This window comes from Peromyscus californicus, unplaced genomic scaffold, assembly GCF_007827085.1.
Source record: "Peromyscus californicus insignis strain IS unplaced genomic scaffold, ASM782708v3 Scaffold_4__1_contigs__length_199733344, whole genome shotgun sequence".
NCBI classification, from domain to species: domain Eukaryota; kingdom Metazoa; phylum Chordata; class Mammalia; order Rodentia; family Cricetidae; genus Peromyscus; species Peromyscus californicus.
The window spans coordinates 96,246,305-96,261,822 of record NW_026294562.1 but is presented as its reverse complement, the minus strand read 5'-3'; the positions used below and the strand labels follow the sequence as shown (position 1 = coordinate 96,261,822).

At 41.5% G+C, this 15,518-nt stretch overlaps 1 long non-coding RNA gene across 1 annotated transcript in view; it reads right to left on the bottom strand.

Moving 5' to 3' along the window:
- LOC128094530 (uncharacterized) overlaps positions 1 to 15,518 on the bottom strand; it is a 26,182-nt gene extending 10,664 nt beyond the window's left edge. The window contains exon 1 of the long non-coding RNA XR_008213003.1: positions 12,971 to 15,518. This is a non-coding gene — a long non-coding RNA (uncharacterized LOC128094530). The remainder of the gene's footprint in view (positions 1 to 12,970) is intronic.

Below are 15,518 nucleotides of genomic sequence, written 5' to 3'. Positions count from 1 at the left end.
CTGGTTTAAAAAAAAAGAACTTAGAAGTTGACTCTCAGATCCCCCCCCCCCCCCAAAAAAAAAAAAACCTATGGGAAATGAAATCCAAAAGCTAGCTTGCATTAAGGGACTGATATAAGGAAAATGCATTCTGGGAAGGGTAGTTTTTCTGCTAAAGATGGCGACATTGCCCTGAAACACGTTTGTCAGCTCCAAAATACGTTCATGGTAAACTTAAAATACAGCCTTTAAAAGAATAAGGAGGAAAGTCGTCTAAGAGTTTAAGTATCAGTTCCATTGGAAAAATTGAAAGGATACGGAACTAGGTGCTTCACGGTTTGGGGCTCCCTTGGTAAAATGCCTTATTTACCCTAATAGCTGTGCAAAGTTTTTACGATAGTTGGATGACAAAAAGCTACCTTTAAGATCAAACAAGCCACTTTAAAATCCTTAAAACAAGGGAAAGCAGTTTATACACTGAACGTTGTCTTAGATATGAAGAAATTTATGTTGAAATTAAAAAAGTTCTTTGCCTTTTGAACAAACTGCCTGCAATGAGTAATTCCTTTGCAAATCTAATTAAGGGGATAAGAAACAGGCATTCAAAAAAGAAATGACTGCTTTATAGATGGGAAACAAACTTCAGAAAAATCTGTCTTAAAAAAAAGCTTCACCTGAAAGTTCCTTATAAGAAATCAATGCTAAATATCACAGCTGCTAATAACATCAGTAGTTAAAGCTAATAAAATGAAAATGCTAAATCCTGAAAATGCTTTTTCTCAGAGTAAGCTAATGAAGGATATGTTTCATGAAAGAACATCTATGTTCTTAACTCTTTTGAATAGTAACAGTTTTGGTAAAAATACTGGAACTAACAACAATCCAGTCAAAATGTTTCAACAAATCCAAGACTCTATTCCACAAAAGAAAGCTGCCATGCTTTGTGGGCCATATTAGAGCTCATTCCAATCTTCCTGGTCCTTTAGCTGAGGGTAATGCGAAATGGAAAGATCCCTGCTTGGGATTATGGAAGGGTCCCGATCCTGTGTTAATATGGGGTCAAGGACATGTTTGTGTATTTTCACAAGAGGAGAATGAAGCTCGGTGGTTACCGGAGCGTCTGGTAAGGAGCGTGGAACTAAGGAAGGGTCAGCTCCAATGATGTTCCTATAAAGGAACCAGAATGAAAGTGGCTCGATTAGTATTTCTGAGGTTTTGTCACTGGTTAATGCAAACAGTGAGGAAACAGAGTTCGTAGCTGTGCCACTTTTGGCTTTATTAGCTCCTTTAGAAAAATACTTTCTATCACCTAATAGCTGTGCAGTATTTGGTGAAGAGCTTTACAGCAGCTAAATACGGTAATTTCACCCTCAGTGTGAAGTGAAGTTTTTCCATAGAACAAACCAAAAGTACTGCTGTAATAGAAACATTTGTCTGAACTGAAGCACTTAGGGGAACTATTATGAATTTGGGTGAAGGGACAGCCTCTAGTTAAAAACCGTTTACCGCTGACAGTGCATCTCTGCCGGTCCAGAACGGCTGAGAGAACTGGCAACTTTGAAGTGTGGCTTCGTCCTGAAGATGTTACAGTCCCCTAGCAACAAGTATCACAACTCTATAACAACACTCACTAAATCCCAGTGCTTTATAACAAAGCTGACTATAAACTCTAAACTTTAGAAATGATGTACGTACTTCCTGTCTAGTTAAGAGAATCTTTCTAATAGAGATAGTGATAATAAAGAGTAAGAAATAGAAAAAGATGAAAATAAGATATGAGTTTATAAAAATTCTCTTGTTAGATCTCTGTTAAGAAATCTTTAGGTGTTTGCTAAGTTAAATATATGCTAATGGTAGCCCTATATAAGTTTGTAAAATAGATCTATAGAGTTCCTTTAAGAATATAAGCTTGCAAGAAGAATCTAAGGTAGTCCTAAGACATGTAGTAATAAGCTTGTAAGAAGTAAAGATGCTAGTTGTAAATGTAAGTTTAAATACAAAATAAGATGGAATGAACATAAATACATAAGAAGTAATAAGAAATATATTTGCTAAAAGTAGTTCTATAGTTTCATTAAGGAATATAAATAAGTAGATATTAATACGTTATATGTGAGTTTGTAAAAAAGTGTAAATGTTGAATGTGAGTCTAAATGCTTTGCAAGGCAAAAAATGTTATATGTGAGTTTGTGAAAAAGTGCAAATGTTAAGTGTGAGTCTATGCTTAATGTATATGATGAAAAAACCTGAGATCTAGAAGTTATTGTCCTAGAAGACTGCAAAGCAGGCAGTCTGAGCGGTTTTCAAAAGTTCCAGAAGCCGATAAGAAGCTAAGAATGGCGGACGCCAGAACCAGCACAAGGCATCCGCAGCTGAGATCCGTGGAAAATCAACGCAACACAGAAAAACCTGAGCTAACATCAAAAACGGTGCGGTTTAGAATACTACTGTACCTAAATGGAAAAGTTTGGGTTTTCTAACCAGGCTTGAGATTTTGCTTAAATTATAAAGAAAAGGGGGAGAGTTAATATTCCTTAGTCTAATTTCAAAAGTTGTTTGAGTGGATTAATGTCATGTTTTTGTTAGTAAGAAATGCAAATGGGGTATACTAAGAGACTACTTTTAAAGTGTGTAAAGAGTTTTATTAAGAAACTGCTTTTGGATGTTTTGCTAAAAGTTTTCAAAGTGTTCATGGTTAGATTAAAAATAGTGCTTTTCAATATGGGTCTGTAGGAATTGTATAAGTTTGGGTTCCTCTAACTAGGTTTGAGATTTTGTTTAAAAAATTATAAAGAAAAGGAGTTATGAGATTGAATTATGTTTGCAGAAACCTATTGATATTAATGCACCCTGGTTTTGTGGAGTTAAGGAAATATTTAAGTTTGATGTGAATACATTGAAGTTTTTCCTATGTTCTGTTAGCAAGAAAATTCAAATGATTGAGTTAAAGTTGTAAGCTATATATAGATATATATTGTTAACTATATATAGCACCATATATGCTAATTCAAATGGTTCTGTTAAGAGTTTGCTTTGAGTTGTAAGATTGAGAGAATTGTGACTATGTATAGCAATATTTATATTAACCTGTTAATGGTAATGATGAAGCTAAGGGATTCTTTAAGTTTGTAGTCGCCTTAAGAGTTTTTGGTTTAGAAAGGGCTTGAGGCAGCTAAGACTGCTGTAGTCACCTTGGACCTAATTCAAAAGAGAAATGCCATCTTTATCATCCTCTACTCCCATATTGGGAGGTGTAACAGCTATGGAGATTGCTGTAAGCCATTAATAGTTATTTTTTACATATTAAGAAAGGGGACCTGTGCGAGCCCATTCTCGGGTTCCTCGTGGCTTTACCCAGCAGGTCCGCATAGAGGATGATTAGGACCACGGGCCTGAGTGCAGGTGTCTGAGATGGTCTGCACTTGGCTGTGCTGGGGGAGGAGGTCTTTTGCTCCACCCCTTGGCGTCTCTATAAAAACCCTGCGGCAGAGACAGTCGGGGGCCGTTGGAATAGGTTCCAGGCACTCTTGAGGCTATCCTTTATTTTCTATCTGTTTATCTCCACAAGATTCTCCGCAATAAATCCTTCTATCTAATATTTCCTGCTGCTCGCACTCAAGAAAACTCTGGGGAACTGTGGGGGTGGTTGGGTAAACGCCCCACAAACGACCTTAAAAACAACTTTATGAAGATGCTAGAGGCCCTAAAAGAGGAAATGAAAAATTCCCTTAAAGAAATGGAGGAAAAGACAAACAAAAAATAATGGAGGAAATCAAAAAATCCCTTAAAGAAAGCCAAGAAAAAAATACCAAACAGGTGAAAGAACCAGTTCAAGACTTGAAAATTGAAACAGAGGCAATAAGAAAACACAGACTGAGGGAATTCAAGAAAAGGAAAATCTAAGCAAATGAACAAGAACTACAGAGGCAAGCATAACCAACAGAATATAAGAAATGGAAGAGAAAATCTCAGGCATTGAGGATACAATAGAGGAAACAGATTTATTGGTCAAAGAAAATGTTAACTCCAGCAAATTTTTAACAAAAAACATCCAGAATATCTGAGACACCATTAAAAGACCAAACCTAAGAATAATAGGGATAGAAGGAGAATTCCAGCTCAAAGACACAGAAAATATATTCAACAAAATCATAGAAGAAAACTTTCCCAACTTAAAGAAAGACACACCTGTGAAGGTATAAGAAGCATACAGAACAGCAAATAGACTGGACCACAAAAATAGTCCCTTTGCTACATAATAGTCAAAACACTAAGCATACAGAATAAAGAAAGAATATTAAGAGCAGCAAAGGAAAACGTCAAGTAACAAATAAAGGCAGACCTATGAGAATTACACCTGACTTCTCAATAGAAACTCTGAAAGCCAGAAGGTCCTGGACAGACGTTCTGTGCTGCAAGCCGCAGGAAAATGTAATGGAATTCCGCTACTATCACAGAAGCTACTACTTGGAAAAGTCAAGGACTTCTCCAAAGGTCAAGCCATGGCTAAAGAAGTCTTGATGATATTTTAGCTTTTGTATATATATTAGCTGTTTCTTACAGTGTTTTTCTTGTAATGCTATGCATGCTTCCAAGAACTTCTAACAGTGTATTTATCTAAAATACCTATCAAGCATCCAAGGCCAAACAAAACACCACCTGTCTCCTGAGTCAGGAGGATAGCTTTATTACTTGTGCTATTTAGGGTGAGACCCTCCTTTCTTACAGCCTTACTAATAGACTCCTAACTTCTTACCTAACCACTTCTAGGAATGTAGATTGAGCACATAAGTTCCCTTCTTGACTAACTGATCATTAGCACTCATTTGGGTTATAAAAGAAAGCCTGATGGACACTGTCTGAGGAAAATTCTTACCTACCTTTATGACCCCGTAAGAATTCAAGCCTGGTGACCTTGCTCTGCCAAAGGATCTCTATGGCTTGGGTTTATAACTGAACATCTCAGAGATGGGGAATGGAGGGATAAGGAGAATGAAGTGAGGATATTGAGGATTTTGGCTGGAGAGGATTTTTAACTAGAGAACTGGAGGTCAGGATGGAAGATGAGGAAGAGCCAGACAGGAAAGTACTAGATGGGTAAGAACAAGATGAGAAGGACCTAGATGAGGCAGAAATAAGATGAGAGAATTAAGATAGTACTTAGAGGGGACAACAGATAAGACAGAGACAAACCAAGCAAGAAAGGAACTAGTCATGAAAGCAGAATAGAAGCTGTGTAGAGAGAGAACTGACTCAGAAGAATAAAGTGTATTGACTAACGAGTTTTGTGTATGTAGATTCACTTCATATTATCAAAGATTAAATTATCAGCTGGTTGTAGATTCTTCTCAGACCCTGGGAGGGGACTATTGAGGGGCTGGACCTCCATAGTCCCCGTTAGTTCTGCAGATACTAAGAGACCACTGATGCCAGTCCAGATTACTATACCCAGCAAAGCGTTCAATCACCATAGATGGAGAAAAAAGATATCCCATGACAAAACTAGATTTAAACATTACATGTCCACCAATCCAGCTCTACAGAAACTACTAGAAGGAAAACTCCAACCCAAGGAATTTAGCTGCAGCCACCAAAACACAGGCAATAGATAACTGCACACTAGCAAATCCCAAAGGAGGGAAACACACATACACATACACACACACACACACACACACACACACACACACACACACACGTGCATGAATCTTAAAAAGTTTTTATTAATAAAATCAAACCTGAGGCCAGTTATTGGGGTGAACACTGGAAGATCAGAGACACAGAACAAGCCACAGCTACCTCACCTCACCAGTTCCTCAGCTGGTCCTGTTTCCTCAGACTGGAAGCTTCTGTGTCCTCATTCCAATGGCTCTCAGCTGAACTGCCACTTGAAAGCCTGAAGTTTAATCAGCCAAATGCTTAACCAGGCCAAATGCTTAACCAGCCAAATGCTGCTAGTTTCTAGCCCTCACGCCTTATATACCTTTCTGCTTTCTACCATCACTCCCTGGGATTAAAGGCGTGAGTCACCATGCTTGGCTGTATCCTTGAACAGATGAATTTCTGCCTCTGGAATGCTAGGATTAAAGGCATGTGCTACCATTGCCTAACCTCTATATTTAATATTGTGGTTGTTCTGTCTCTGACCCCAGATAAGTTTAGTAGAGTGCACAATATTTTGGGGAATACAATACCACCACCACACACACACACACACACACACACACACACACACACACACACACACACACACACTACCACCACCACAAATAACAAGAATTAACATCACTGGCCATTAATATCTCTTAATATCAATGGACTCAATTTGCCTATAAAAAAAACACAGGTTAACAGAATGGATACAAAAACAGAATCCATACTTCTCTGCACACCTCCTCGGGAGGCAGAGGCAGGTGGATCTCTGTGAGTTCGAGGCCAGCCTGGTCTCCAAAGCGAGTTCTAGGGAAGGCGCAAAGCTACACAGAGAAACCCTGTCTCAAAAAAAAAAAAAAAAAGAAGAAGAAAAGAAAGAAAGAAAAAAAAACTACAACCTCAACCTCAAAGACATTGCCTCGGAGTAAAGGGTTGGAAAAACATTTTCCAATCAAACAGACCTAAGAAACAAGCTGGTATAACTATCTTAATATCTAACAAAATAGACTTCAAACTAAAATTAATCAAAAGAAATAAAGAAGGACATTTCATATTCATTACAGGAAAATCCATCAAGATGAAGTCACAATTCTGAACATTTATGCCCCAAATATAAGGGCATCTACATTTGTAAAAGAAACATTAATAAAGCTTAAATCACACATCATATATTAGTAGTGAGAGGTTTCAATACCACACTCTCACCACTGAACAGGTCTGCCAGACAGAAACTTAACAGAGAAATAAGGGAATTAATAGATGTTATGACTCAAATGAACCTAACGAACACCTATAGAACATTTCACCCAAACACAAAAGAATAAACATTCTTCTGAGCACCTCATGGAACCTTCTCCAAGACTGACCACATACTCAGTAACAAAACAAGTCTCAACAGATTAAAAAAAAAATGGAATAACCCTCTGTATCTTATCAGACCACCATGGCTTAAAGTTAGAATTCAACAACAACACAAATTACAGAAAGCCTACAAACTCATGAAAAATGAACAATGCTCAACTGAATTATCACTGGGTTAAGGAAGAAATAAAGAAAGAAATTAAAGACTTTCTAGAATTCAACGAAAATGAATGGAAAACATACCCAAACTTATGGGACACCACGAAAGCAGTGCCAGGAGGGAAGTTCATAGCACTAAGAAGTTGGAGAAATCTCACACTAGTGACTTAACAGCACACCTGGGAGCTCTAGAATAAAAAGAAGCAAACACACCCAGGAGGAGTAGACAACAGGAAATAATCAAACTGAGGACTGAAATCAATAAAATAGAAAAAAAGAGAACAATATAAAGAATCAATGAAACAAAGAGTTGGTTCTTTGAGAAAATCAACAAGATAGACAAACCCTTATCTAAACTGACCAAAAAGCAGAGAGAATATCCAAATTAACAAAATCAGAAATGAAAAGAGGGACATAATAACAGACACTGAGGAAATCCAGAGAATCATTAGGTCATACTTTGAAAACCTGTACTCCACAAAATTGGAAAATGTAAAAGAAATGGACAATTTTCTGGATAGGTACCACATATCAAAATTAAATCAAGATCAGGTTAAAAATTTAAATAGACATGTAAACCCTAAGAAAATAGAAGCAGTCATCAAAAGTCTCCCAACCAAGAAAAGCCCAGGGCCAGATGGTTTAAGCACAGAATTCTACCAGAATGTCTAAGAAGCACTAATACAAATACTCTTCAAATTGTTCCAAACAATAGAAACAGAAGGAAAATTGCCAAACTCTTTTTATGAGGCTGTGTAATACTCCATTGTGTAAATGTACCACATTTTCTTTATCCATTCTTCGGTAGAGGGGCATCTAGGTTCTTTCCATGTTCTGGCTATTACAAATAATGCTGCTATGAACATAGCTGAGCAAGTGTCCATGTGGTATGATTGAGCATCTCTTGGGTATATGCCCAAGAGTGGTATCCTTATGTCTTGAAGTAGATTGATTCTCAATTTTCTGAGAAGTCACCATACTGATTTCCAGAGTGGCTATAAAAGTTTGTACTCCCACTAACAGTGGAGGAGTGTTCCTCTTTCTCCACATGCTCTCCAACTATTAGCTGTCATCAGTTTTTTTGATATAGCCATTCTGACAGGTGTAAGATGGTATCTCAGCGTCATTTTGATTTGCATTTCCCTGATGACTAAGGATGTTGAGCAATTCCTTAAATGTCTTCCTTCCTTTTGAGATTCTTCTGTTGAGAATTCTCTTTTTAGATCTGTAGCCCATTTTTAAATTGGATTGTTTGGTATTTTGCTGTCTAGTTTCTTGAGTTCTTTATATATTTTGGAGATCAGCCTCCATCAGATGTGGGGTTGGTGGAGATCTTTTCCCATTCTGTAGGCTGTCGTTTTGTCTTCTTTACTATGTCCTTTGCCTTATAGAACCTTCTCAGTTTCATCATAGAGCCTTCATCCAGTAACTAACTTATGGAAACAGATGCAGAGATCCACAGCTAAGCACCAGAAAACCAGTCAAAGAGAGGGAAGAAGGGTTCTATGAATAAGGGGCATCAAGATCATGATGGGGAAATTTACAGATACAACCAAACCAAGCTAGTGGAAACTCATGAACTTTTGACCAACAGCTGTGTGGAAGGCCAGCTCCCACCTTTTCCAGAATTCCTATGAGGAGGAGAGAGGGATAAGAAAATATTAGGTAGAAAGAGAGACCTAGTCAATGAGAGGAAACACAGGATAGCCTCAGGAGGACCTGAGTCAATACACAACAGCCTCTTCTGTTTATTCAAAAGGGCTTGTTATAACAATGCCACGGGGTGGGTCAAAGGACCTCCCCCTTGCTAGATCAAAGCACACCATACAGCCAAGTGTAGACTCTTCCAAACACCTGGTAACCACGCCTGTGGTCAAATCATCCCCTTATGCAGCCCTGCTATGTAAAGCAAGCTCAGATTCTCTGACCCTGAGTAATTTGGGCCTCCACACAGCTGTGGAGACTGCATGGGTCTGGACTAGGTCCTCTGCATAAGTGAGAGAGTTGTGTAGCTAGGTCTGTTTAAGGAGCCCCCTGGCAGTGGGATCAGGATCTATCCCTGGTTCGTGAACTGGCTTTTTGGAGCCCATTACCTATGGTGGGAAACCTTGCACAGCCTTGATGCAGGGGGAGGGGCTTAGACATGCCTCAACTGAATGTACCAGGTTTTGCTGACTCTCCATGGGAGGCCTTACCTTTTCAGAGGAGGAGATGGGGAATGAGCTGGGCAGGGGGGAAAGCTGGGGGGAGTAGGAGGGAGGATGAGAGGGGAATCTATGGTTGGTATGTAAAATGAATAAAAAATTTCTTAATAAAAATAAAAGAAATAAGTATAAATTATAAAATAAACACTGGTATTGAGAAAAATAAATAAATGTGATAGGAAAAGCTAGACAAGGTAGACCATGCTTATAATCCCAGAACTTGGGAGATAGAGGCAGGACATTATCCTGGGCTATGGCTACATAGCAACTTTGGGGCCAGCTTGGGCAACATGAGCACTGTTCTAAAACACAAGCATATACATACAAACATTTTAAAAAATTATTTTTAAAGTAAAAATATTTATTTGGGACCTGGAGGTAGGAGTGTGATAGAGCTCTTACCTAGTATGCAGGATGTCCTGCATTAGTTTACCAGTACAGCATAAATCAGACACTATAAGAGTATAATCTCAGCTGTAGAAGTCAGGCCCATTAGAAATTCAAGGTCATCTTCTGGTGCATAATGAATTTGAGGACAACCTGGGTTGGATGAGATCCTATTGTAGTGAGTAGCTGTTCTGTCTATGACCTTGAAGAACCACCCCTAGAGATGCAGCAGGTAACTGCTCCACCTGCCTATGACTTTGGATGCACGTAGGCATCACTCTCTTCACTCCATCTTGGGACTTGGATGTGGGACTGATCCAGGCAGCTGGAACAGCATTCGAGAACCTGTATCAATTCTGTTCTGTACAGTGAGATTTTCCCTAATAGATCCTTTACCCTTTAAACAGACTCCATGGATTTCTCATTATATCCTATATCAAAAAATAATTTTTATCTGATGTTGGAGGGAGATGAGGTTCAGAAATCTACCCTCTGCCCTCTCTTTGGCCTCAGTATGAACAAATGAACAAATACAAACCTGTGTGACCACAGAGAAGACACAGTAAAGGAGTGCCAGGCCTGGGGCCCAGTGCTTTGCCCTCAGGCCTCTCATGGTTCTCTCTACAGTGGTGTGGCTTTTAAATGATAGACCTAGTAAGACTTTTTCTTCCTTTAAAGTGAAGGAAATGGTAGTTACAAAATTGTAGCTATAAAACCTAAAACCCAGAAGAACCTCACACAATCGAGGAAGGAGGAATAAGTATCTTGAACATAGTAGAACAATCCATTCCTTGGAAGAATAGCTAATGAGAATACTCAGATGGACACAGTGGTTGCTACCAAGTTCCCAACTGCTTCCATTTCATCTCAAGAAAAATTCACCCAAACAGGAAAGGATGAAGCTAACAGCTTTCAAAGGAGACTAACGACCAAGATAAGAAAGCCGGTGTCACGGAACATGAGCTCCAAGACATTGCAAATCTCTTCTGCAAGTGTGATAATGAATGAGGAGGAGGGTTGTGAGTACTTCAGGCCAGTGCTAATCATTAGAAGATAGCTCTGGATCTCATTTGTATAAAGCAAAGAACTGAATCAGCAGAAATTATGATTGATGGAACTTCTGTCATTAGGCACCCACAACTACTCCTCCAGAATGGAATTTGGGTTTTGAGAGCTCATCACGGCATCACCTCTGGTTTTACACAGGGTCTGCATGATGGGTAGCAGGATGTCATCAATGAGCAGCATGAAAGATGCACGGGACACAAAGTGTTTTATCTGCTGCATCCTAGGTACTGCCATCTGTGAAGCAAAGTAGAAACTTGAGCCCAAAAGCACAGCACCACATGCTGGGTGACACCAGAAATGCTGCCTGACACTAGCTTGCTGGATTCAGCTAAGGCACCATATTTCAGAAAGGATTTTCAGCAAATGAAGTCATGTAGTAGGCAAGGAAGAAGTTGATAAGAGACTTTGGAAATCTCAGTGGAAGAGTAAAGATACTGGGTACTTTCACCCTGGAGGTGAACCTCCATGTACAAAGTTTTGTATGCAACAGTGTGGCATACAAAACAGGTTCTATCTGGGTGTGGTGGCTCACTCTTGTAAGACCAGCATTCCAGGAAGTAAGGGAGGAAGAATCAGAAGTCCAAAGCCATCCTCAGTCACAAAAGACTCTTTCACATAAAAACAAAAATAAACAACAACACCTCAAAAAGAAAATATAGGCTCTGGGGCCAGGCATACTTCCATGTGAATCTTGGCTGTCAGGACTAAGCTACTTGAAGAAGTTACTAAACCTTTCTGTGCTTCTTTTCTCATATATAAAATGGAGAGCTAATGTAGGTGAAATGCAGTAACGTGTAAAGTACACGGTATGTAACAAATGCTTAAGAACTCAGCTATAATGTCATCACCAAGAGGGTGCCATAGCTGCCATCAAGTCCCTTTTTCCAAAGGGTGCTTTTTCTAAGCGATGCAAACTAAAAGTTCTTAAGCTTCATCTTCAGAAGCATGTGCAGCAGCAACACCATGTTTGTGTGTGCTGTGTATGTGTGTGTGTGTTTACCCATGTTATCCCTGAAAAAGCAGACTCAGAAAGGTGCTGCTTGCCCAAAATCCTAATTAGGGGACCTAGTCTTTCTCCCTCTCCCTCTCTGCTGTTGCCTGACAGTAGAACTGAGACAGAAAGTCTTATTTTTTTTCTTTTAAAAACTTTTTAAGTTGGGCAGTGGTGATGCAGGCCTTTAATCCCAGCACTCCGGAGGCCAGAGGCAGTTGGATCTCTGTGAGTTGGAGTTTAGCCTGCTCTACAAAGTGAGTTCCAGGATAGGCTTCAAAGCTACACAGGAAAAACCCTGTCTCAAAACAAACAAAGTAGAAAAAATAAATATAGAAAATAAGAAAAAAATAGGAAGGGTTCTAACCTGCTTTTCACAGCTCTTTATAACTACAACCGTCTCTTCTCTATTACTCCCAATATAAACTCCACAAAGCCTAGGCACCACTCACCACAGAACTTCAGATTTTGTCTATTGAGCAAATATTCTCTGGGATCCTACATTATCTCTAGTGTGCAAAAGATTTTCTATGAGACATTGTTAGAGACAGCGCAACCTTATGGCTAAGGGTTGCTAGTCTAATTATCCTAGAAGGATGTTTGACATCAGGATTATCTAAATATGTAAGAGGGGTGAGGGTGGAGGGAAGAGAGGGAGAGAGAAGGGAAGAGGGTGGAGGGAAGCAGTCCCTGAGGGAGGGAGAGGGAGAAAGACTAGTCCCTTATTAGGATTTTGGGCATGCAGCACCTTTCTGAGTCTGCTTTTTCAGAGGGATAACATGGGTAACACACACACACACACACACACACACACACACACACACACACACACAACACACACGTTCAAGGCTATCTACAGAATTAAATGAAATTATACAAAAGGCTGTGGCACAGTGCCTTGTGTACACAAACAAGGTCAATAATTCGTGGTTATTCCTGGGCTTAGTGCCTAAAAAACTGAAGGGAATGGGTAGATGAGAAGTGACTGAGGTCTTTCCAAACATCCACAAACTCTGGATCCTCTGTCTCCTGTGCTAGGGAAATGCTTGGCAACCCTTGCCTTTTCAATCAGTTGCTTAGAAAAACCTATCAGGACCTGTGAAGCTCCAGGTGAGCCTCAGCGTCTTTCCCAGGGGGTCATGCATCTGCTCTCATTTCTGATCATTACCTCCACCTTCTCCAAATCAACCCACGCTGGGCATCCATTCTTTTGTGGCAAATCTTCGCTGGAAACCTCGCAATTGGGCGCGTGATGTCCTTAGGCCCGAGGTTTCTGCTTAGATCCTGCTTTCCAAGTTCGAAGAAGGTACTGAGATCTCAGCAGGTGTGGTCCATCTCCAAGCCTTCACTTCATACACCCAAGAACGTGCATTGGACCCATGCGAGCCTCCAGAGGCAGGGATGGGAGTGGGGGTGGGTGGGCATGCTAGGTTTGCCTCTGGGCGGAAGAATGGGGTGCCAAGAGGTTCTGGCACGCCTACCAGCTCCCATTGCCTGAGCCCGGGCACTATCACTCGCAGCTTGGGGTCCTGAGCATAATCAGGCTCTCCTGTGGCGGGCAAGTGCCCCTGTTCCCGTCACCCCCCGCTGGCTTGTCTGCTTTGAGACAGCAGGCGATCCCTTGTCCTCAGCGCGCAATCCTGACCGGGACCCCGCCCTGGGCGGCCGCGAGTAGTGGGCGGAGGGCTTTCTCCTGAGCCCGCCTACCTGGCGCGGTCCGAGGATGCGGGGGACGAGGGGCGGGGGGGCATGGGTGTGGGGCATGCCCGGGGCATGAGACGCTCTCTGTGACCAGCCGCTGGCCTGGTCTGCAGCTGCTGGCCGAGCTCTGTGCCCGAAGGGCCCTGGAGCACGACAGCTGCCAAGATTTCATCTACTACCTGCAGGACGGTGCCAGACACCCCGCTCCGCGACCCAGATAAGCGCCGCCGCCTGGCGCGACCGGAGGGGCCTGGGATGGGGACTTGGGGCCGCGCCACGGGCCTGAGCCAGGAGAGCGATGAAGACTGGAGGAGGGCAGGGGGTGACCATTGAGCCCCAAGGTTGTCTCCAAAAGCAGCGCACCATGGCCTGATGCTGGAACCCCGCGGAGGTGTTGCGCGGAGGCGGAGCCGGGGTGGTCTGGGGTAGGCTTGGAAGGAACCCTGCGCACCACCTGTGCTCAGCTCAGGGGGGCGGCTGCTGAGCTGCTCTTGCCACCTCACCGGCAGGCGCCCGAGAGCTAGGGAAGCCGGGGAGGCCTCGGAGCTGGGAAACGGATCGAAGAGCCAAGGAAACTCTAGGAAGTTGGGAGTTGGTTATAGCCAGGCTGCAGCTGATTCCCACCCGGAGCTGCTCAGCTTGAGTGTCCAGTTCCTCTCCCAGCTCTGGGGTGAGAAGGGCGGCAAGGGGACCTATTTACACAGAACTTTGCTTGCTGAATGACTGTAAACACAAAATTGCTTCAAGTTGCTAATTGTTCTTTCCTGCTGTGGACATTGGCTATGACCCAGCAACTTGGCTCTAGTTCAACCAAATAAGCTCTCCTGTTGCAGGCCCTTGTGCTGGAGGCCTTGGGAGTATACAGCAGATGGCAATTGATAGTTCAGGTGTCAACCCACCAGAAGAATAATCCTCTGATGGAGGAACCCTGTTCAAGCAAAACTTACAGGGCCATAGACTTTGAACACTGTTGTTTCTGTCTGTAATTTCACATGTGGAAAAACAGCTCTGGTATCTCCCCAATACCTGCACTATAATATGTAATCTCATATGATGTGTATATGTAATCTCATGATTACATATCAATCTTTTGGGCACATATGGCTGTGGATGGTCAGGAAAATGATTTCTCCTTAAGCTGTATAAATCTGATGAATAGAAAGAATACTAGGATATTTTTCCTAACTGACATAGGAAAGCAACAGTATTCTCAGCTACAAAAGACAGCTTTTTACACATTTAGCTGATTTTAGACTTTAGAGCAAATCCAAAATAGACTAAGTTATCCCTGGAGATGATTTGCTCAAGGCCAAGTTCCCAAGTGTCTGTTAAACCAAAGTCAGGCTGACAACATTAAGACATACCTTTCCTGCAGTAGTTGGCTTTCTGCATGTATTCCCAATGATATAAAGCTCAAGGTTCAGCCAACTAATTGTTTAGTTGCTTAGGTCTTGAATTTCCATATCACTCTCTGGGAGTGCTAACCACTCAGGCTATGTGCACAGCCAAGTGTTACTGACTGGCCAAAAGTGTTACTCACTGGCTGGTCAAAGTGACCTACCTAGCCTGAGAAAACTGTGTGACTTACCATGTGTTATGAGAATGGGTCTGACTTGTGCAGAGCTTGCCTGCTGAAGTGTGTATGTTTGTGTGGGGGTGTGGGTGTGCGTGCGCACATGCTGAGAAAGAGATGTAGCTATATGAGGGGGGGGGGTAGAGAGATGTGTATGAAGGAATAGATGTGGCTGTATGGTAAGAGAGCTGTGTAGATAATATGTATAGCTATGTAGAAGAAGTATATGGCTGTACGGAGAATGTAACTGTGTGAAGAGAGATGTGGTGGTGTAAAGAAGTGTGAAGGTATGTAGTAGCTGTGTGGAGAATGTAATTCTGTGAAAAGATATGTAACTATATGGAGACAGATTTTCAGAAAGAGATTTTTTTTTAAACCCCCCCCCCCCCCGAGATTTTTTTAAAGATAAAGTAAAAGTGAAAGTTACCATCAGAAAGAGTGT